This window comes from Polypterus senegalus, chromosome 12 (genome assembly GCF_016835505.1).
Source record: "Polypterus senegalus isolate Bchr_013 chromosome 12, ASM1683550v1, whole genome shotgun sequence".
Classification (NCBI taxonomy): domain Eukaryota; kingdom Metazoa; phylum Chordata; class Cladistia; order Polypteriformes; family Polypteridae; genus Polypterus; species Polypterus senegalus.
The window spans coordinates 85,864,727-85,887,801 of record NC_053165.1 but is presented as its reverse complement, the minus strand read 5'-3'; the positions used below and the strand labels follow the sequence as shown (position 1 = coordinate 85,887,801).

General features: G+C 40.8%; 1 protein-coding gene across 2 annotated transcripts in view; it reads right to left on the bottom strand.

Annotated features, from left to right (window-relative positions):
• Window positions 1–21,498, bottom strand: part of il16 (interleukin 16) — a 114,492-nt gene extending 92,994 nt beyond the window's left edge. For both annotated transcript variants that reach the window (XM_039772758.1, XM_039772759.1), the window contains exon 1: window positions 21,241–21,498. The gene's annotated coding sequence lies outside the window, so the exon portion shown is untranslated. The remainder of the gene's footprint in view (window positions 1–21,240) is intronic.
• Window positions 21,499–23,075: the final 1,577 nt, after the last annotated feature.

The following is a 23,075-nucleotide window of genomic DNA, read 5'->3' as shown; positions in this document are numbered from 1 at the left end:
ATGGGAAAGGCACTATATAAAAAAATGTATTATTATTGTTATTATAATTATTATTATTATTACTATGAGGAGGAGTCAACAACAACAACAATAACATTTATTTATATAGCACATTTTCATACAAAAAAATGTAGCTCAAAGTGCTTTACATAATGAAGAATAGAAAATTAAGAGACACAGTAAGAAAATAAAATAAGTCAACATTAATTAACATAGAATAAGTAACGTCCAATGGCCAGGGGGGACAGAAAAAAAAAAAACTCCAGACGGCCGGAGAAAAAACATAAAATCTGCAGGGATTCCAGGCCATGAGATCACCCAGTCCCCTCTGGGCAATCTACCTAACATAAATGAAACAGTCCTCTTTGGATTTATGGTTTTCACGGAAGGATTTGATGATGATGATGATGATGATCACGTGGACTTCTGGCTTTTAGTCCATCAATGCTGGGGCATCATGGTGCTTTGAGTAGGTTGGTGGTGGCGCAGGCCGCCACCACAGAGAAACCGGAAAAGAAACAGAAGAGAGAGTAGGGGTCAGTACGGATTTTAGAGCCACCATGAATAGTTATTATGATTAATTGAACATACAGAGTATCAGGATTATGTTAAAGTGAAGTTATAAAAAGGCCATGTTAAAGTAATATGTTTTCAGCAGTGTTTTTAAGTGCTCCACTGTATTAGCCTGGCGAATTCCTATCGGCAGGCTATTCCAGATTTTAGGTGCATAACATAGCAGAAGGCTGCCCGCCTCACCACTTCTTTTAAGTTTAGCTTTTGGAATTCTAAGCAGACCTTCATTTGATGATCTAAGATTACGATTTGGAATATAATGTGTCAGACATTCCGATATACAAGATGGAGCGAGATTATTTAAGGCTTTCTAAACTATAAGCAGAATTTTAAAGTCAATTCTGAAAGACACAGGTAACCAGTGTAGTGACATCAAAACTGGAGAAATGTGTTCGGATTTTCTTTTCCTAGTTAGGATTCTAGCAGCTGCATTCTGCACTCGTTGCAAATGATTTATGTCTTTTTTGGGTAGTCAAGCTATATTGACTTTAAATAACTGCTTATGGTTTACAAAGCCTTAAATAATCTCACTTTATCTTATATATCGGAGTGTCTGACACTTTATACTCCAAATCATAACCTTAGATCTTCAAATGAGTGTCTGCTTAGAATTCCAAGAGCTAAATTTAAAAGAAGTGGTGAGGCGGGCGGGCAGCCTTCTGCTGTTTGGCACCTAAAACCTGGAATAGCCTGCCAAGAGGAATTCGCCAGGCTGATACGGTGGAGCACTTTAAAAAACTGCTAAAAACTCATTACTTTAACATGGCTTTCTCATAACTTCATCTTAGTTTAATCCTGATGCTCTGTATATTCAATTAATTATCATTACTATTCATGGTGGCTCCAAAATCCGTACCAACCCCTACTCTCTCTTCTGCTCTTTTTCCAGTTTTCTGTGGTGGCGACCTGCACCACCACCACCTAATCAAAGTACCGTGATGTCCCTCCATTGATGGATTAAACGCCAGAAATCTACATGACCATCATCATCAAGTCCTTCCATAAGAACCCTGAAGACCATGAGGACTGATCATTGATGTTAGGTAGAATGCCCAGACGGGGCTGGGTGGTCTCATGGTCTGGAACCCCTGCAGATTTTATTTTTTCTTCAGCCGTCTGGAGTTTTTTTTGTTTTTTCTGTCCTCCCTGGCCATCTGAACTTATTCTTAATCTATGTTAATTAGTGTTCTCTTATTTTAATTCTTACTTTGTCTTTTTTTCTCTTTCTTCATCATGTAAAGAACTTTGAGCTCCATTATTTGTATGATAATGTGCTATAGAAATAAATGTTGTTGTTGTTATAGTTAAAAACTGAGATTTATTAGAAAATGGAGCGACCCTTAATAAAACTGATGCTGTCATTTCTCGATGGACTCTCCGCCCTTCTCAATGCACTTGTGCCAGCAGAATGAAAGGTTTCATCTCATCCTCGCCACCACTCGTGCACCACTTTCTTCACATCATCATCTGTCTTGAATCAACGAATCTGCCCTGCAGAACACATTTAAGACGTCACTCCTCTTGTTTAAATAATGACAGTCCCGGATGTAATTGGTGGAAAACAACAGACAATTTCCATCTCAGGGTTGCGGTCTCCTCTCATCACCTTTCCCTTTTTATCTTACGGGGGCAACATTTACTTACACACACACATAGAGCATAGCAAACGGGACGATGAAACAAAACACACTCAGCACAGACAAAAAACAAATACTTATTATTATGTAGCCCCGCTAGACAGTAACAATACACAAAAAACAATAAATAATGCACACAGAGTATCGTGCTTTGTGCATTCATTTCATTGTCTCACCCGACATTGTTTACTCCGCGCTACTCACACACATGCAGGGATTTGACGTCACGTTAATGAGAGTTAAATGTGCTCGTATCAAGGAGGGTCTACCTATAACGTAATGTTGAGTTTTAGTGATATTTACAGCTGATTATCGCCCTCAACCCCTGCTGTCGACAAAATTCGATATCCGCCCTGAAAGAGTTAATAAAATAGCTGAAAGTGTAGCTCTTTCTTCTGCTTGTCCCGCTCGCTCAATCTTGTTGCCTGAGGGGCGCAGGTATGAAAAGCTAAGACTATGGAATTTATAACATTTTTTTGTTAGGGTCATCTTGGACTTTATATAACAAAACACCTGGGAAATTTAAATTTTAGGCCTCCATTAGTCTGCCACCCTCCAAACCCTCTGATCACTTGAGCTAATGGAGAAAGACAGAAAGTGAAGGCGAAGAAGGGAGACTCTTAACCACTACGGCAACGTTCACCCTGCCGATTCTTTAAAGGGGGTTTCTCCCAGGCAGAGCCTTTACGTTGAATAATTAAATATGAAAAGATTTATATGCGTGTGATTGTTTTTATGTTGTGGCTTTGAGGCGGCGTTGTGCCCTGATCGACCTTCGCAGCACTGAACTTCATGAGATCTGATGCCCCCTGCTGGATACACTGGAGACATTTTGGAGATTCAAACCTGCAGAAGGTCCCTGCTTGTTTCGTAGTCCTGTGAGTCGTCCTTTGGGTTTGTGGATGAGAAGTTAGCTCACATGTGTCTTGTAACAGGAGGGCGTCCAAGAGCTTGGGAGTGGTGGGTGGAATGCGTCACAGTTTCCAGGTTGGTAAGCAGACTGCCCCGTTATAATTAGCAACATCAGGGTTTCACCAAAAGCAGATCACATTCTTTTGCCCAGAGTTTATAATGTGCTAGATTTCAGCCATGAGGTCACCTTTTAAATGTTAATGTTGGATATGGCTAGTTTATAAAAGGCCTACAAGTACAATTCTGAAAATGTCAAATTCTTTTATATACAATTAGCAAAATACCCGCGCTTCGCAACGGTGAAGCACTGTCTTAAAATTTTTATTAAGAAGAAAAGTAAACCTTTTTAAACTGAGAGGAAAATATACCAATAATTATTTGTGAAGGATCTCTTTGTATACCACATTGTGAGTTCGGCCATCCGGTTGTAATCTGACAAAGCTGTGCGCTGATCTTACTCTTGAGCATGTAACGTACAGTCGGCCATGTGAACAGTAATCTTGTGTCAAATCTCACAGCTTGGATTGCTGCTGTCGTAATCGGTTTGAGTTTCATGGTTTGTTTCAATGACGACAGTATTTGTAGGACTTGTGTTGAAGTGACATTCGGCATCTGTCAAGCGTTGTAAGCACACAACCGGTTTCATCGATAACTTCACATCCAGCTTTTGAGAGTTTAAACATTCATAAACATCAAAGTGTCCACTACTGAAATCGTCACCTGTGAGTCTAAGATGTTTAAGAGGCATTGGCGGTTGTCGAAGGTGTAAAATATTTGGCCATTTCGGTACACTTGAAAGCGACAACCGAACAATTCAGCGGCAGCCATCAACTCACATGCAGAACCATAGGTGAAGGGCTTAAGCATTTCACTCTTCTAGTGCTCCTGTGTAGTCTAATTATCTCCTGTACCGTCATCAGTCCACACCTTGAACCTGTCCCAGTCATTCAATACATAAGACACAATGTTCCTCCGGATATCAAGAGTGAGCCTGATATGGCCGTGCAATATGTAACAAAGAGAATGGATAAGGTAGGTGCCATCTCCGGGAATGGAAACCACTCGGTAAGTGACAGTTCTTTGATCGATGGTGATCACCTCGATAGACATGTCAATTGGGGTACGGGTGCAACAATAAAGGAAATGAGTATCTGAACAATGTAAAGTAAGTCTAAAATACCTACACAATAACTATAATTGTAATAAACGAACAATAAAACAGCGGAGAAGCCGTGGATTAAATAAAAAGACTGCAGTTATCAGCAGGGAGACGTGAATCCCGTGGTGAAGCAAGGAAGGGAATGAAGAGACCGGAGTGATGGATGGCCTTATATAGGCAGGCAGCCAACAACGTGGGAGGCGTTGGGATGGGGGACCCAACGCCGCCTCACACGGTGACCGAGCTGCAGGCTATGGACGTATATATGAACGTAAGTAGGATTCAGTTAGCGTTGGGAACCCGTATACCAAATTTCTTGGAGATGGGCCCATAGGTAACAAAGACCGTTGGAAAGTTCAATATGGCGGTCAACAGTGGTGTCATACCACTGAAATAAGTACATACATCGGTTTCGGTTAGCGCAGGGAAGCCACCTACCAAATTTCGTGAAGATGGGGCCATAAATAAGAAAGTTTAACATGGCGGACATTGTCGACCGTTATCACCGTTACGTGTAGAATTTCGAAATGAAACCTGCTTAACTTTTGTAAGTAAGCTGTAAGGAATGAGCCTGTCAAATGTCAGCCTTCTACCTACACAGGAAGTTGGAGAATTAGTGATGAGTGAGTCAGTCAGTCAGTGAGGGCTTTGCCTTTTATTAGTATAGGCTAGCAGAATACCTGCGCTTTGCAGCGGAGAAGTAGTGTGTTAAAGAAGGTATGAAAAAGAAAAGGAAACATTTTGAAAATAACGTAACATGATTGTCAATGTAATTGTTTTGTCACTGTTATAAGTGTCGCTGTGATATATATATATATAGCAAAATACCCGCGCTTCACAGCGATGTCGTGTGTTAAAGAAGTAATGAAAAAGAAAAGGAAACATTTTAATAATAACGTAACATGATTGACATTGTCATGAGTGTTGCTGTCATATATATGCCTGCCTGAATAAGTCACCCTCGCTGCGCTCTTACTTTTTTACCGTTCATTTAATCATGGCTAATGGCGGAAAAATTATTAAATGGAAGGAGGATTACACTGAGTATGGCTTTACCAAAACAATTATTGATGGCAAATCGATTATTCATAAAGCTTCAATTGGTGATCTGTTTTTCTGTGTTAACCTCATATTTTTTCAGACTTCTTCTCAAACCAAAGGGGTGCGAGGGTAAAATAAATCGGGGTGCGCTGATCAATGTAATCGGTGTACCAGGAAATCATGCATTGACAAAAGTTCCCCTTTGCTGATTAAATGCGTTATTTTTTAACGCGTTATGGAACACATGCATCGAAGCTTCTCAGCTGTGCTTGTGCTAAGAAAAGGAAAGATTTTAAAAATAACGTAACACGATTGTCAATGTGACCTTTTGTAAGTAGTGCCTGGAGGATTCAGTGTGGAGAAACTCTAGAGACAGCGTGTGTATTAACTTGTTGATTTTTCTGTGAGTATTTGGTGGCAGTCTGACGAAGTTGCTTCGGAAGACTGCGTTAGCCGCGGAGCTCAGCTCAGAGCGAAATAAGATGAATGGGAGGGGAGATGATGACGTGACTCCCCCACTCGCCTTAACTGTCAATCCCCCACAAACACAGTCTCTCAGAATTTGCATAATCACAGCCCTTCACCTACAATTTTAACTTAGTTACAAAGTGATCAAAACCTCGTTTATATCCTGCGTCCTCTCATTAAACTTGTATTCCGCATTATCCGTGGGCATGAGAAATGCCAGCGGTAGCCTGTCTATGAACTTAATTTAAAGTTTAGGTTTACACCGTGCTTTGTTTCTGAGGTAGCAGCACTCATGAATATGGTAGTATGTGTCACTCGCTCGCTTCTTATTGTTTCGCTGCCTTCTCAATTATATAATGCATGTTTTCTTCAGTGCTTTTTGGAGCTCTTCCTGGTTTTCTACGTACTGCGTTGACAGTCAGTTCATGTGATTACGTGGGAGGCGTGATGATGTCACACGAAACTCCGCCCCCCACGGCTTTGGAGCTCCGCTCCATTACAGTAAATGGAGAAAAATACCTTCCAGTTATGACCATTAGGCGTAGAATTTCGAAATGAAACCTGCCTAACTTTTGTAAGTAAGCTGTAAGGAATGAGCCTGTCAAATATCAGCCTTCTACCTACATGGGAACTTGGAGAATTAGTGATGAGTGAGTCAGTGAGTCAGTCAGTGAGTCAGTGAGGACTTTGCCTTTTATTAGTATAGATAAATGATTATTCTTTATGACCTCACGTTGGGGTGGTGACATGCATTGGACATTGTGCTGTGTCACACATGTGTGGCTGCAGGTTGGCCCTCTCGAGGTGTGTAGTACCACCCCAAAGCGACAGGGGGCGCAGTCACTAACTCTGTCATCTGTTTCTACCTCCACAGCTCTGAGAAAATGCCCAATGAGGGTAATCAAACTCGCCTCTTCCTGTATCAGCGCAAGCTTCTCCTCCTTTCTGGGAATTCCTATAAAAAAACGCCTTCTGACTTGAACCAGAGTTAACTGTAAAGACAAAGCTTCATGGACAAGAAAGAAGCACTCAGATGAGCAATGTTCTGTTTTAATGATTTTAATTTTGAAATGAACAGAGTTAAATGGGATAACCCGGTTGGTTTCCCAACATTTCTTCCATGATCCCGGGTCCCATTACCATTTGACCGCAACTGTTAATTATTTTGACTGCTGTCATGTGTATTGTCACAGAGGTGCGTCAGAGGAACACCTTCTAGGCTCATCACAGGCATGCAGTGCCCTGATGGAGCGAGAGGGGGCGCTGCCACTAACTGTCTCATCTTGTCTTTCCTCTGCTAACCTCTCTCTCTCTCTCTCATTTCTCCTAGGGCACGAAGTAGAAAATGGCCGACAGTGGGGTAACTCGCGTTGAAATCGTAATTGAGGAACTCCAAGCACTTGATGAAAAGATTCAGAAACTCCTGTCCCGACGGAAATACCTGAGAAATCTGAAGGCCCGGCTGTTGGATAAACCGTCCTTGCCATCTGGAACCGGCGAAACATCAACCCCGCGTTGTGCCGACCTCACCCCGCGCCTCGTAGGAGCGACGCCGCTGCTGACCTCGGTGGATTTCAGCTATGCAGGCGGGGGTTCAAGGCCAGAGCACCTCCATCGGCACAGGCGAGCATTTTATCTCAGAACCGGTTTGACCCTCTACGCGTCCCCATTTCGCCTTCAGCACCTGGTGATGTATTAGTGGTAGGTGATTCCATCGTTAGAAACCTTAATGTCGCATGCCCTAATGCAAAATCGTTTGTTTCTTGTTTTCCCGGTGCTCGTGTCCGAGATGTAATGAAACGTGCGCCAGCAGTCTACGAGAAACACAAGGAGAGGGCAGTTGGATCAATCGCTTGCATGCCGGCGTAAACGATATAAGGCACCGACAATCAGAAATCCTGAAGGCTGACTTCGCAGCTCTGATTAGAGACACGAAGGAGAGGACCCCATCGGCAAAGATCTTCGCTTCGGGTCCACTACCTCTCGTCAGACGATCCAACGAGTACTACAGTCGCCTGCTAGGGTTGAACAACTGGCTACAGGGTTTCTGCAAGAAGAAGGATGTCGGCTTCATCAACAATTGGAATCTCTTTTGGAAAGGCGCGTCTCTTCAAGCGTGATGGCCTGCATCCAACAGTTTCGCGCCGGTCCTCTCCGAAAACATATCGAAGGTAATTCGTTTTTCTTGACTATCTATCTCTGCTCTTAACCCCTTCCGAAATAATACTGCTGTGCCAGGACATGATGAATGTTTAATAGAGTCTTCCGTTAAAGTTCACACCATTAATACTGTAATAAGCAATCTCAATGCACGTAGAAAACCTAGGAAATACGGCATAAACTCCAATAATCTAATTAAAATCACTATTTTAGAGGAACAATGTATTAAAACTATAAAACAGATCACAGATTAAACAAAAATATACACAGAGCGCGCTAATAATAATAATTTAGTTCCTATTCCAAATAACAATAACGCACATAGTACTCATCTCTGCACCTCCAAACATTAAATATGGCACTATTAAATGTCAGAGCTTTAACTAACAAAACGTTTTTTATCAACGATCTTATTAGTGATAAAAAAAATAGATCTTATTGCACTAAATGAAACATGGTTGAATTCAGATGCGCGCAGTTTTAATCCAATCTGCGCCCGGATTACAGTTTTACTCATTCAAACCGCCAGGGAAAAAGGGGGGGCGGATTGGCTAACATTTACTCGAGCCGATTAAAATGTAAAGATGTCAGTTTTGGTAAGTTCAAGTCCTTTGAGTATCTCGCCGTTGTTATTCATGGAGATTCTCAAGTTCTAGTACTATCCGTGTATAGACCTCCTAAATATAACGCGCTTTTTGAGGAATTCTCTGACTTAATGTCAATTTTAATTACTAATTATGACACACTCCTAATAGTTGGCGACTTTAATTTTCATATAGATAATCAGTGTGATCTAAAAGTAAAAGAATTTATGAACCTCCTGGATTCTTTTGATTTGAGACAACTCATAAATCAGCCTACACATAAAGCAGGTCATACATTAGACTTAGTGATTACTAAAGGACTGAAAGTTGATATAAAACAGATCATTGATATTGGTCTATCAGACCATTTTCTTCTACTTTTAATATAGAAATAATGATAAAAACACTCATGAGAAGCATATTGTTAAAAACGCTTCTTTGATTCGCAGCAGCTTTAAAACTTACAAACATTTTAAGCAATCAGTCCGTTTATAGTGCCAGCTATAATAGCGAGGACAATGTAAATAGTAAGGTGGAAAGATTTAATTCTAAAGTGAGAGCTGCTGTTGACATAGTTGCACCTGAAAAGACAGTGAAAAAATCTTCTAGCATTGGTATACCATGGAAGACCCAAAGAGTGTCTGATTTAAAGAGAACATGCCGTAGAGCTGAGCGTCAATGGAGGAAGACTAAACTTACTATCCACCACGAAATATTAAAAGTCAAAATAACAGAATACAATAACACTGTCCGTCTTGAGAGACGCTGCTATTTCTCTAAGATTATAAATAACAATGCTAGTAATCCTAGAGTCTTATTTTCAACAATTGATCGCCTACTAAACCCAGGTAGCTCAAAGGAATGCCTCCTAAGTGCTTCCAGTGAAACCTGTGAGGCTGTCGCTGTATTTTTCAATCAAAAATTAATGATATTAGAAATAACATAGTATATCTCCCCAACACTAAGGATCCCCCAAACCCCAACATCCTGTTATAAACAAATTAAACTCTTTCACTAGGATAGATTTACCTGATTTACAAAAAATAATATCTCAATTAAAACCTCCACCTGCCCTTGACCCGATACCAACAAGGTTTTTCAAAGAAGTATCAGGCGTGCTAATTGATAATGTTCTTGACATAGTAAATTGTCACTAGATACTGGGGTCTTCCCAGACTGTCTTAAGACTGCTGTAGTTAAACCCCTACTTAAGAAACATAATCTTGACCCTCGCTCTTGAAAATTTTAGACCCATCTCTAACTGCCCTTCTTAAGTAAAGTTCTAGAGAAGGCAGTCATTATGCAGTTAAATGACCACCTAAATAAACATGCTATTCTTGATAAATTTCAGTCAGGTTTTAGAACAAATCACAGCACAGAAACTGCACTCGTTAAAGTAGTAAATGACTTTGGGTAAATGCAGACAGAGGCCATTTATCTGTTCTCATCCTCTTAGATCTGAGTGCTGCATTTGACACCATTGATCACAACATTCTTAGAAATCGCCTTAGTCAATGGGTGGGCCTCTCTGGCAGTGTCTTAAATTGGTTTGAATCCTACCTGACAGGGAGAAAATATTTTGTTAGTTGTGGGAATTACAACTCAAGACACATGATATCCAATATGGTGTTCCACAAGGCTCTATCCTGGGTCCGCTGTTATTCTCAATCTACATGCTTCCGCTAGGTCAGATTATCTCAGGGCACAACGTGAGCTACCACAGCTATGCTGATGACACACAGCTGTACTTATCAATAGCACCTGATGACCCTGATTCTATTGATTCACTAACACAATGTCTGACTAGTATCTCAGAATGGATGAATAGTAATTTTCTCAAGTTAAATAAAGAGAAAACTGAAATTTTAGTGATCAGCAATAATGGATACAATGAGGCTATTAGAAATAAACTGGATACATTAGGATTAAAAGTCAAGACGGAGGTAAAAAGCTTAGGGGTGATTGTTGACTGTAATCTGAATTTTAAATCACATATTAATCAGATCATTAGGACAGCATTTTTTCACTTAAGAAACATAAGTAAAGTTAGACCTCTTTATCACTGAAAGATGCTGAGAAATTAGTTCACGCGCTTGTTTTCAGTCGACTAGATTACTGTAACGCACTCCTCTCAGGACTACCCAAAAAAGATATAAATCGTTTGCAACTAGTGCAGAATGCAGCTGCTAGAATCCTAACTAGGAAAAGAAAATCAGAACACATTCTCCAGTTTTGATGTCACTACACTGGTTACCTGTGTCATTCAGAATTGACTTTAAAATTCTGCTTATGGTTTATAAAGCCTTAAATAATCTCGCCCCATCTTATATATCGGAATGTCTGACACCTTATATTCCAAATCGTAACCTCAGATCCTCAAATGAGTGTCTCCTTAGAATTCCAAGAACAAAACTTAAAAGAAGTGGTGAGGCGGCCTTCTGCTGTTATGCACCTAAAATCTGGAATAGCCTGCCAATAGGAATTCGCCAGGCTGATACAGTAGAGCACTTTAAAACACTGCTGAAAACACATTACTTTAACATGGCCTTTTATAACTTCATTTTAATCGTAATTTAACTTAATCCTGATACTCTGTATGTTCAATTCATCATAACAACTATTCATGGTGGCTCTAAAATCGGTACTGACCCCTACTCTCTTTTCTGTTTCTTTTTCCGTTTCTTTGTGGTGGTGGCCTGCGCCACCTCCACCTACTCAAAGCTTCATGATGCTCCAACAATGATGGACGGATTAAAAGGAAGAAGTCTACGTGACCATCATCATCATCAAGCCCTTCCGTGAGAACCCTAAATCCAAAGAGGACTGTTTCATTTATGTTAGGTAGAATGCCCAGAGGGGACTGGGCGGTATCATGGTCTGGAATCCCTACAGATTTTATTTTTCTCCAGCCGCCTGGAGTTTTTGTTTTTCTGTCCCCTGGCCATTGAACCTTACTCTTATTCGATGTTAATGTTGATTTATTTTTTATAATTATGTCTTTCATTTTTCTATTCTTTAATATGTAAAGCACTTTGAGCTACTGTTTGTATGAAAATGTGCTATATAAATAAATGTTGTTGTTGTTGTTGTTGTTCTCTGCACCAACTTGGGGGAAATTAACCCCGCCCCCTTCCTGCCGTAGGGCTATAAAACTCCCAACGCCTCATGATGTCGGCCCCTCACTTGCACTCAAACCTGATAAAGGATGGAGCTCCCAAGAGCTTGGAAAGCAAGAAGGCTGCGTTGCTGCTGTTATTGTGTTCAAGGATTGAAAGACGCCACCTTATTGGCACCCCATCATTTTTGGGACTCGCCGTACATTTATTCACCCGTTCCTAATTTCTACAAACTACGTTGCCTGGCAATAAAGTCCACCTCAATCCTAGTCATTCATCCATCTTATTATGTACTTCAATTTCTAATCATGCAGAGGAGTATAAAGAATTAGGCCACTTTTGGAAAATTACATAAGGTTGGTTCCAGGGAGAAGTTAGTAATGCTGGCTTCCGTCAATAGGTTCGATTTGTTTTTTCTAGAATGTTACAGAGCCAGGCTTCAAAAATAAATACAAAAGAGATATTTAGATCAGAGAATATTCAGTCAGTCAGTCATTTTCCAACCCGCCACATCCTAACACAGGGTCAAGGGTGTCCGCTGGAGCCAATCCCAGCCAGCACAGTGCGCAAGGCAGGAACAAACCCCGGGCAGGGTGCCAGCCCACTGCAATCAGAGAATATATTGATTTAAATTTTTTTATTATGTATTATTCTAAAACGCAGTCTTCTGCTTTGTGTAGGCTTTATGGTGAAACACACAATTCTGTAGTTGTTCAGTACACTGCACAAGCTGGTGTTAAAGGAATGTCCAGTTGGTCAGAGGCTGCCAGGGAATGACTGGGATGTCACGAGTGTTTATGCTCTTATTTTCCATTGATGCTGTAATAAGCATAAGTTTAATATGTCAATGGATTCTGTGCAAATATATCTTATAAATCTGCTTTTTTCTGCTCACATGCACAGATGACACAGAGCCAGATTTAGCACAGGGGTTCGCCATACAAAACTGCCAGGCAAGCATTATAATATAAGACAGGACAGATAGACACAACTGAGAAGCGGGCAGTCAGTCTGAGGACCGTTATATATTATTTTTTGTTTGGCAAAGTCCGCATGAAGCTATATCCTCTTTAGCCTTGTTTGGAATGGCATCATTCACCTAAGTGGGGGTCCTGCACGTGAAGAAAGATTATAAAGCCTTGGAACGTTGCCCGGCACACCTTTGAAGCCGACAGACGGATGGGAGATAATGTGTTTGTATGAAAATGTGCTATATCAATAAATGTTGTTGTTGTCATCTTTCCACTGCAATGGCGAAAATGGCGGACTACACCTCGGGCCCCCTCTCCCAAACTGGGTTCTTGCCATTGGCTTCCTTCGTCTGTTATGCAACGTAAGCCATCATTAAACAAAGCTAAGTGTGATTTCTTACCGTCACGTCAGTAAGGGGGGGTATCACCTTTTTATATCATATCTATATAGTTTCGGGTTATCTAACGCACCACAATTACAAAAGAACTCATTATCAGGGAGCGAACACCCCCTGCTGGACACAGGCGCCCCTAGAGTTTATTGTTATTTTTTAAATTCCAGGACTGGATATGTATTGTTTTGTTTTTTTTAATCTATAGAAAATGCTTCACTTTAGAACATAATGTCGCACAGCAAATGCGTCTATAACATGATATGTGAAGAAATAACATTAACCTGAAAAATACCAAATTTATCTTTTTAATTATTTATTATAATTTATTTGAATGCATTGCCATTGTGGAAGAAATCCCCCAAGGAAGAAGGGAATTAGTTCAATCAGTTAGATTTTTATTCAGTCACAGATGAGTACCTGGATTCTGGTAGCAAGGCAGAAGAGCAAACTCCCATTTGTCGATTGGCTTTTTATATTTTCTTCTTTCTCCTCCTTCCCCTTATTTAAAAAAAAAAAAAAACATAATATCGTTTACTTAAGCATTTTATTTATTACACGAATGGGCCATCTGTTCTTTTTTTTTTTTACTTGTCAGATTGAGCCTAAAGAAGGAAAGTTCATCTTTTCTCTGTCAAATAGATGTATTCCTTAAAGAAACTGGAAGTTGTCCTGGGGCAGCACCATGTTATGACAGACGTCTGTATGAATAACCTGCCCTTATAGCAAAATGGCTTTGTCAGCTATTAACCCTGAGTAGCTTGCAAGCAGTAAACTTTTCTTTCACCATCCATTCATTTTCTTATTAATTAGCACAGTATAGTGAATTTAGTATGGAATGTGGCCAACAGATGGATGGCACCATCACTACTGATGGCCAGGACCTGATTAAATCCACCCAGTCCAGGTATCAGGGATCCATGCTGAGCACTAATAATAATAATAATAATAATAGTTCTTTACAATTATGTAGTGCTTTTTTCACTACTCTAAGTACTTCAGAGAGTGCAGAGCCACCTCAACCACAGATAATGTGCAGTGCTGTTGTGGGGTACAAAATCTGTACATTTTGGTTTATATTTCTATTATATTTTGTTCAAGACAAGACAACAGATGAACTACATTCAGGACAAATCAAATCATGTCTTCTATATCTCACTTTTAAAACAGCTGTTCCAACAAGGAAAGGAAGACATGCTGGTGGCTCAAATACTTTATAAACTGAGAAAGAATGGACATCTAATTATTTTACAGCCTGGGAAAGGAAGATCTGCTGATACCTCGGAGAACCTCAAAAAGAGTTTTATTGTTTGGGAAAACGGACAGTGAATTCATTCATCATTTTGACAGCCAGCCAATCAGAATATCTAACAATCACGTCTTGCAAAAATCCCTAGTAGAATTTTAGAATAAATATGCCTCATCTGAGGAGCAATATAGTGAGTGAGTAAGGAAGTAAGGAAGTGAGGAAGGAGGGAGGAAGAAGAAGGGACGAATCACAAGCCGCCTGCGAAATTCATCCTTGTCATCTCTACTTTTTTCTTAAGCTTTTTCTAAAGACTATATATATCCAAACTTTTCAATCAGTGCCTATTTTCTATTATTCTTTGGTCCACTGGTATTATTATTATTCTTGTAATAAATACAATGCTGCTTTTAACTTTCTGTGCTTTGTCTTAATGTCCAGAGTGATTGAAGTAATAAGTTAGATTTCTTGAGCACCTGGTACAGCTGGAGGTTTGCCATTATCTCTGTACTGCAAGGTTTATTAAGGCTGTGGGTGAGAGCTCTACCCAATAGTAGAGAACAAAATGTAAAGTAAGGCATTCATGGCTGATAAATGGCCTATAGCCAAGGATGTTGAGCCTTTGTATGTTTAAATGTATTCTTGTAGACCAAAAGTAATATTTGGGTCTGAGATATCATTAAAACATTGTATATTGTTCATGCCGATATTAAGTAAGTCTTTTGAAGTGCTGAGAGAGTGACAGGCTGTGTTATTCCTAAAGCACTTGTGTGGTTTAAAGTACTAAGGTTAATCAGAGTGTGTGTTATTCATGGGTCACTGTTGTGGTTAGGGTCTGTATGTATGCGTATAGCTATGTATTGTATGTGTGATGTGTTAATCTTAAAGTGCAACAGTAGACCAACCCGATAATGAACTTGACGAGTACACTTACCCTTGAGAAAACATGTAAAGGGTAAGTAGAGGGAAATACTACGATAATACAGCTCTCACCTGGACAATGCGATGGCAGCCATTATGGCACCAGTACCCTCACCACACATTTGCTGTTAGATGGTGAAGTGGTCAGAGAGAGAGAGACAATTAGAGACAGGAAATGATTAGGGGGCCAGAATGAATATGTCATGGTGGGTAATTTAGCCAGTACATCGGGATACACCCTACTCTTTACAAAGGATGGCCAGGGTTTTTTTAATGAGCACATAGAGTCAGAACCTCTGTGTTACATCTCATCCAAAGGATGGCGCCATTTTTTGCAGCACAGTGTCCCCATCACTGCACTTGGGGGCATTGAAATCCACATTTAAACTACAGGGTAAGTGCTCCCTGCTCGCCTTTCCAAGACCTCTTCCAGCAGCAGCCCAAGATTTTCTTAGACGGTCTCCCATCCATGTACTGTCCATCCGTCCATTCCCCAAACCATCCATCCATCCATCATTTTGTCTTCCTAGCTGTACTGCAAGCCCCTGGACAGTCCACTTCTCTCACTCCCACTGGGACACTCGACTGAGTAGCTTGTCTTTAAACACTTGAATAGGCAGGCATGATTTAAATGCTAACTGCTATTTAAGGGGTCTTTCTCTGCTTCTGCCACACCACATCCTGTTACATGAGTCACTCTGCTGGCATACGGGCTGCATCTCAAAGTTGAAAAGATTCCACTGCTACTCTTTTAATTACGGTAATTTTTGCGTGATGCAGACTTTCCTCACACAAGCAGATGTTTTAATGCGCACCGTTAAGAAAAATATTAATAATTCTTTTTTTTTTGTGTTGTTGTTATTACAGACATTTCCAAGACTGTTCAAATTACAAACACAAGTGGTGTGTTTTTCTTTAAATGTCAAGAGAGGAAATTAAAAGCTGCTGATTTTTTTTTTTTTTTGTATATTAAAGTCGTACTTGGAGAACGAGCAACAGCAAACATTGGGAAAGAAGCAAGGAATGTACTTTGATTTTTTTTTATCTCGTCTCTCTACAATGCGTACCATCCTTTATGAGTGCAGATACCACATTATATGGTTTACCAGTCAGTTAGTCATTGCCAACCTGCTATATCCTAAGTACATGGTCACGGGGGTCTACTGGCACCAATCCCAGCCAGGAACATATCACAGGCAGGGCGCCAGCCCACCGCAGGGCACATACCCCCACACTAGAGACAATTTAGGATCACCAATGCACCTAACCTGCATGTCTTTGGACTGTGGGAGGAAACCCATTGGGAGAACATGCAAACTCCACGCAGGGAGGACCTGGGAAGCGAACCCAGATGGGTCTCCTTACTGCGAGGCAGCAGCGCTACCCACTGTGCCACAGTGCCGCCCATATTATTTACCAGTATTTTCTTTTACATTTGAAGAATGTTCAGATTATGTTACTTACTGTATATCAGCATTTTATTGATTTACACTGAACACCCCATTTTTTTTGAGAGTTTTGCATCCCTGAAAAATATTTGGTGATTATGATGGAACACGTCAAGCTGAGTGCAAATATAATTCAGATTGAGTGAATCGTGTAGGAATCTGACATGAAAGTTACTGTATCTTTTATTGAATGTAGTGTGTTTAACTGCTTAATGCTGCTGACACCCTGCATTCATTCAATTGAGTGAAAAAATGTTTGGCTGCTGATTTTCGTTTGCGTCTCGTTTCGGTGTACAACAACAAGTCGGCCAGCACAGATGGGTTCCACTTTGCCCCGATACCAATTTGTTTCCCATATGAATCACTGACTGCACTACAACAACAACATTTATTTCTAGAGCATGCTTTCATACAAGAGGTCTAGCTCAAAGTGCTTAAGAGGATGAAGAAATAAAAAAATATATAAAAATAAGATTAAGCAAGACTAAGTAACAAAGAATAAAGTGAGGTCCGACGGTCAGGAGGACAGAAAAAACAAACAAACAAAAAAACTCCAGATAGGCCGGAGAAAAAAAAAAACAACATCTGAAAGGGGTTCCATAGGTCACAACACCACCCAGCCACCACTGGACTCTACCCAACATAAATGATCTCAATCAGTCCTAATGGTTTTCAGACTAAGATTAGTTATCATCATAATCGGCAAAGCAGGCATTGTACTACCAGAACAGTCACAACTCAACTGAATGTTTACGTATGACAGGAAATGACCCCAGTGGGTTTTGTTTTTTTGTATTTTTTACCTCCAACAGAGAACATCAGCCATGCCATCTCCACTTCACAACTGGAAGCTACGCCTTCTTGGCCTCAGACATACTTGGTAAAGCTTAAGAGGCTTCTGGAAGAGGTGTTGGTGAGGTAAGCAGGTGGACGCTTACCCTGAGGTCTGTGTGCGAGTGCCAATGCCCCCCTTCAATGATGTGCTGTAAAATTGTGACATAAACCCAAGGTCTTGACTCACTGGGGTCATATAAGATCTTTCGAGAAGAGTAGGGTGTACTTAGTGTCCTGGCTCGACTTCTTGCCTCGGCCATCTGATCCTCCCCTAACTATTTTTCTTACTCCTCCACCACCTGATAGCTAATGTGTGATGCAAGAATGGCAGCCCAGGTGGGTGCTACACATTGATGGTGATTGAAGTGATTCCCCATTTTCTATTGTAAATGCAGGAGTGGATGGACAGGCATCCCACCTGGGTTGGTTGTTGTTACCTTTCCCAAAAAGACAGAGGGAGGCTGCTTCCCAGGATCATGTATTCCCAATATACACAGGGTGGCATCATCCCTTCTGGTTGAACTCCTATTTGTAATCCCATAGGGCATATTGGGAGTTGTAGTCCTGGGAGGCAGCCCTGTTGGGATACTTGGGTGCCACCAGGGGGAGCTACAGGAGTGCACTGTTCCCTGCTTTGTGGAAGTTTTGCCTGGCCTGGAAATGCTTCCGATGTGCAATACTATGACCCTGGAAGTACTCCGACATAAAAGAAAAGGTAAATTAAAAAAAAAACTGTATTTGTTTCCCACTGTATCACCGTTTAAGAGGGGGTTTGGAGGAGCGACCGCGTCTCCTTAGGGTGCGTTCTGCCCCCCGCTTCACAACAGTGCATAGTGTGGGTGGGGGGTATTGGCGAGTGAAGCGAGCAGGGGGCAAAGCTCCTGGGTTATATTATTATATTATTCTCAGACCTGATTAATCAAACTCAGGGTCCCAGGGGGCCGAAGTCTGTATGGGCAGCACTGATAACCGGCAGGAATGAGCTCTGGATAGCATGTACACCATACTCTGTGAGATGATATTTTAGATGTTTGTATATTATTTTATAATATAGAATACAATATTCTCTAAGCTGCTTAATCATATTTAGAGCATTCCAGGGATGATTCCTATTCTATCAGGACTATGTACAAGACAGGAACCAACCATATATGGGACATTGGCAGATGGGTTCTTGGCAGACAATAATATAATAATATAATATAACCTTGTATATAAATGTCTACATGTGGAAGTGTGTGTGTCTGTCTGTCCAGCCCAGAAGAGAGAGGTGGAGTCGGGGTAAGGAAGCACAAGTGAGGTGAGCACGCCGGCAAAAGGAAACCTCCGAAGAAAGATAGTCACTTAGCCGCTAATACACAAGTCATGCGAGCACAACGGCAACACAAAACCTCCTAGGACCGAGAGAGACGCCCAGAGTAGTTCCTTTCAATTACCTGACATCTCTATATTTCCATTTTTTTTTCTGATGAAATCAATAGTTTTTAGGACCCCGGGCTTTTTACAGCACGGGCTCACACAGCCAGTCTAGTATCTATATAGTTACAATTCTTTTCGTGTTTGAAACGGAAATTACGTATGGTCCACAAAACATATTATAATGCATTCACGTTTAAAATGGAAATTACGTATGACCACAACAGTCAGGTTACACAGAGAAATTAAGACAGAAGCAGATCGAGAGAGAAGGCTCGCTGATCAGCGTATACGATGATTACAATTGACGGCCTCACAAACACCCGAATAATGTGCTTACGTATGACCACAGGAGTCAGGTTACACAGACAAAGTGAGACAGAAGCAGATCGACAGAGAAGGCTCGCTGATCAACGTATACGACAATCACAATTGATGGCCTCACAAACACCCGAACAACGTGCTGAACAGAATCGAATTCAACGAATGCAGTATTCACAGGCTACAACATCACACAGACGTCAGGGTCTGTATATGGAGGGATTCAATTATAACATTGAAAAAGATTATTGCCTACATCCAAAAGTTACAATAGGAGAAATGGACATCATGTGTGAGTACTGCCAAGCACAGAGGGTTAAATTTGAACCACGTGGGGTGTGTTGTTCAGACGGCAAGGTGAAATTAGCACCTTTAAGCCATCCACCTGAACCGCTGTTGTCTCTTATTTCTGGCGAAAATCCACATTCAACTCATTTTCTACAGAACATTAGGAAATACAATTCGTGTTTTCAGATGACAACGTTTGGCACCACGGCTGCTACCGAGGAGTCTGGCTTTATGCCGACATTTAAAATGCGGGGGCAAATTTATCATAGAATTGGGTCATTAATGCCATTGCCTCATGAGAGCCACAAATTTTTCCCTTCCACTCAGTGAGCGAAGCCACTGGGTAATCTCCTAGTAATATAATATAATATAATATAATATAATATAATATAATATAATATAATATAATATAATATAATATAATATATCCATCATCTAACCCGCTATATCCTAACTACAGTGACACGGGGGTCTGCTGGAGCCAATCCCAGCCAACACAGGGCGCAATGCAGGAAACAAACCCTGGGGAGGGCGCCAGCCCACAGCAGGGCACATACACACACACACACACACACCAAGCACACACTAGGGACAATTTAGGATCACTAATGTACCTAACCTGCATGTCTTTGGAAGGAAACCAGAGGACCAGGAGGAAACCCATGCAGACACGGGGAGAACATGCAAACTCCACGCAGGGAGGACTTCGGAAGCGAACCCGGGTCTCCTAACTGCGAGGCAGCAGCACTACACACTGTGCCACCGTGCCGCCATAATATAATATAATATAATATAATATAATATAATATAATATAATATAATATAATATAATATAATATAATATAATATAATATAACATTCTTCCTGATTAACCAAATTCAGTCTCTGTGGAATGAAGCCCTTATGGGGCAGCACTGAATTGTATGTACATCAGTCTATGGAAAATATATTATATGAGAGTTCAAATGCGTGTGGAGTTATTCTCAAACCTGTTTCTTAAAATCCACGGTTACTTGGGCCAGCAGCCTTTTCTGTCTGTATTGGGCATAGACCAGCAACCAACTGATTCACCAGTTTATGGCACATAATATATTATTCTCAGACCTGAGTAATCAAACTCAGGGTCTCTGAGGGCTCAAATCTTTATGCACAGCTCTGGATAGACGCAGGAATGAGCGCTGAATAGTAAGTACACCAGTCTATGTAAATATATAAAGTATGATATTTCAAATGTTTCTGTATTATATTATATTATATTATATTATATTATATTATATTATATTATATTATATTATATTATATTATATTATATTATATTCATACCTGCTTAATCCAGTTGAGGGGTGTAGTGGCAGAATATCCTGGCTAAACTGCACATAAGACAAGAATCAACACTGGTGGGGTTGCCAGTCTATTGCAGGGTTAGCCCACTGATTTTTCACACCCACACCCACAAAAGGATAATTCAGAATCACCAAATAGCCTAAGCTGCACGTCTTTGGGGATTTTAGTGGAAAATTCAAAGTACCCAGTGAAAAAGCCCATGCACACTGAGGTAATCTGTAAGGTGACCAGGCCAGGATACAAACCCCAATTTTTGGAGCTATGAGGCAATAGTGCTAACAGTTGCATCATCTGCTGCCCACTTCATGCCATTTAAAAAAAAAAGAAAATTAAAGTAAATAACAGCTCCATTCAGCACAAAACACCTTACATCCCTAAAGAAAGTTGTATCACAGGACGGATTACTCACCAAACCACCTTATGTGCTTGCAGCAAACCCACCACAGACGCTGCTAAAATTCTGGTTTCCACCTTCAGAGCCATTGCCCGGAGTCTGAATGGTCCTCTGTGCAGATTTTCACCCTACAAGTGAAAGTGTTGTGTGGCGCAGGACAACAATCCACAGAGCGGCCGCATTGCTCTACTGTGACTTTCTAACTCGCAGAAAACTTTCCATGATTAAGGTCAGGCATTTGCATCTCTGGCCCTCCCTCTTCGGCTGCTGCCTGTTAGAATTTCGTTTAACTGCTTCAGCCACGTCTTTTTCATTCTCTCTCTCTCACTCTCTCTGTCTGGAATTAGAATGAAAAGAAAATATAAATTATTTTGGGGCTTTCAGAATAAAAAAGAGAGGCCTGACAGTACGCTCCTGTAATTACCAATTAAGGTTCAGTGGCGTAGAGAAGACATGAATGGCTCCTGTGTTTCCCCGGTGGAGCAGGGCACTGGAAGTTGCCTGGGAGGTAAAGCTCGCTAATCACAGTCTGGACCTTTTGGAAAACATTCCTGCAAGGTCGGGTGTGTGGGGTGAACAAGGGTATTGTCTGGTCTGTCCTGCTCACACCACTTGGCTTAATGTGGCTTCAAAGGTCTGTAGCGAGACGTTCTCTGGGGAGTATAAACAGAGTGTGCAGTGAACACCCAGGCTATGATGGCCATACGAATCATCCAACGTATACATGGAGTTTATTCTGTTATTCCTGCCATGTTTTGAAAATATTACCAGTTAGGTTGGCTTTTGATGCAGAATCGTCCCAGCATGAGTGAGTTTGTGTATGAGGGTGCCCTGTGATAAATGGGTGCCATGTCCAGGGCTGATTCTTGTCTTCTTTGTGATGCCCACAGGATAGGCTCCAGCTGAACTGGAAAAAGCTGGAATATAAAATTAACTGATGGATATTTTACAGAGAGGAGAGATCCATCCAGTCCATAATGCTCCTGCAGTCCTGCTGTTTCAATGAGACCATTAGGTCTCCCCTTCACTCTTATAACGGGATGGCTTATCCCAGAATGTGAGTGCTTTGTGGATCCCTCATCTGAAAAAAACAACTGAAGTTGGCTGATGGCTCTGATCTGAACAAGATGAAGGTAGATCTACTAACTCTTCTGTGGGGTCTTCCCATTTCAGTGCTGACCACTGTGCTGTGAAAATGGTTGCTCATTCAAGGTGATGCCAACCCCATTTGTCCATTTGTGTCATGGTATACAGGATGGACTTGTCCGAGGCATCTCCACTATTCACTCTCAGCAATGTGATGGAAACCTCATAGTACAACCTTGCCAATATATGTATGATGATGATGTCTGATGATGCCACCTGGCAGGTTGTCGAAAGCTTAGGAATACAAAAATCTGTTAGGATATGTGCCTCATTTTATCCCTTTGTGGATCTTTAGCTACAAATATGCTAGACCTTCACCTCCATATATATATATGTGTGTGTGTATATATATAGATAGATGGTTAGATATGTGTGTATATATATATATATATATATATATATATATATATATATATACATATCTATATACAGTGCATCCGGAAAGTATTCACAGCGCATCACTTTTTCCACATTTTGTTATGTTACAGCCTTATTCCAAAATGGATTAAATTCATTGTTTTCCTCAGAATTCTACACACAACACCCCATAATGACAACGTGAAATAAGTTTACTTTAGATTTTTGCAAATTTATTAAAAATAAAAAAAACTGAGAAAGCACATGTACATAAGTATTCACAGCCTTTGCCATGAAGCTCCAAATTGAGCTCAGGTGCATCCTGTTTCCCCTGATCATCCTTGAGA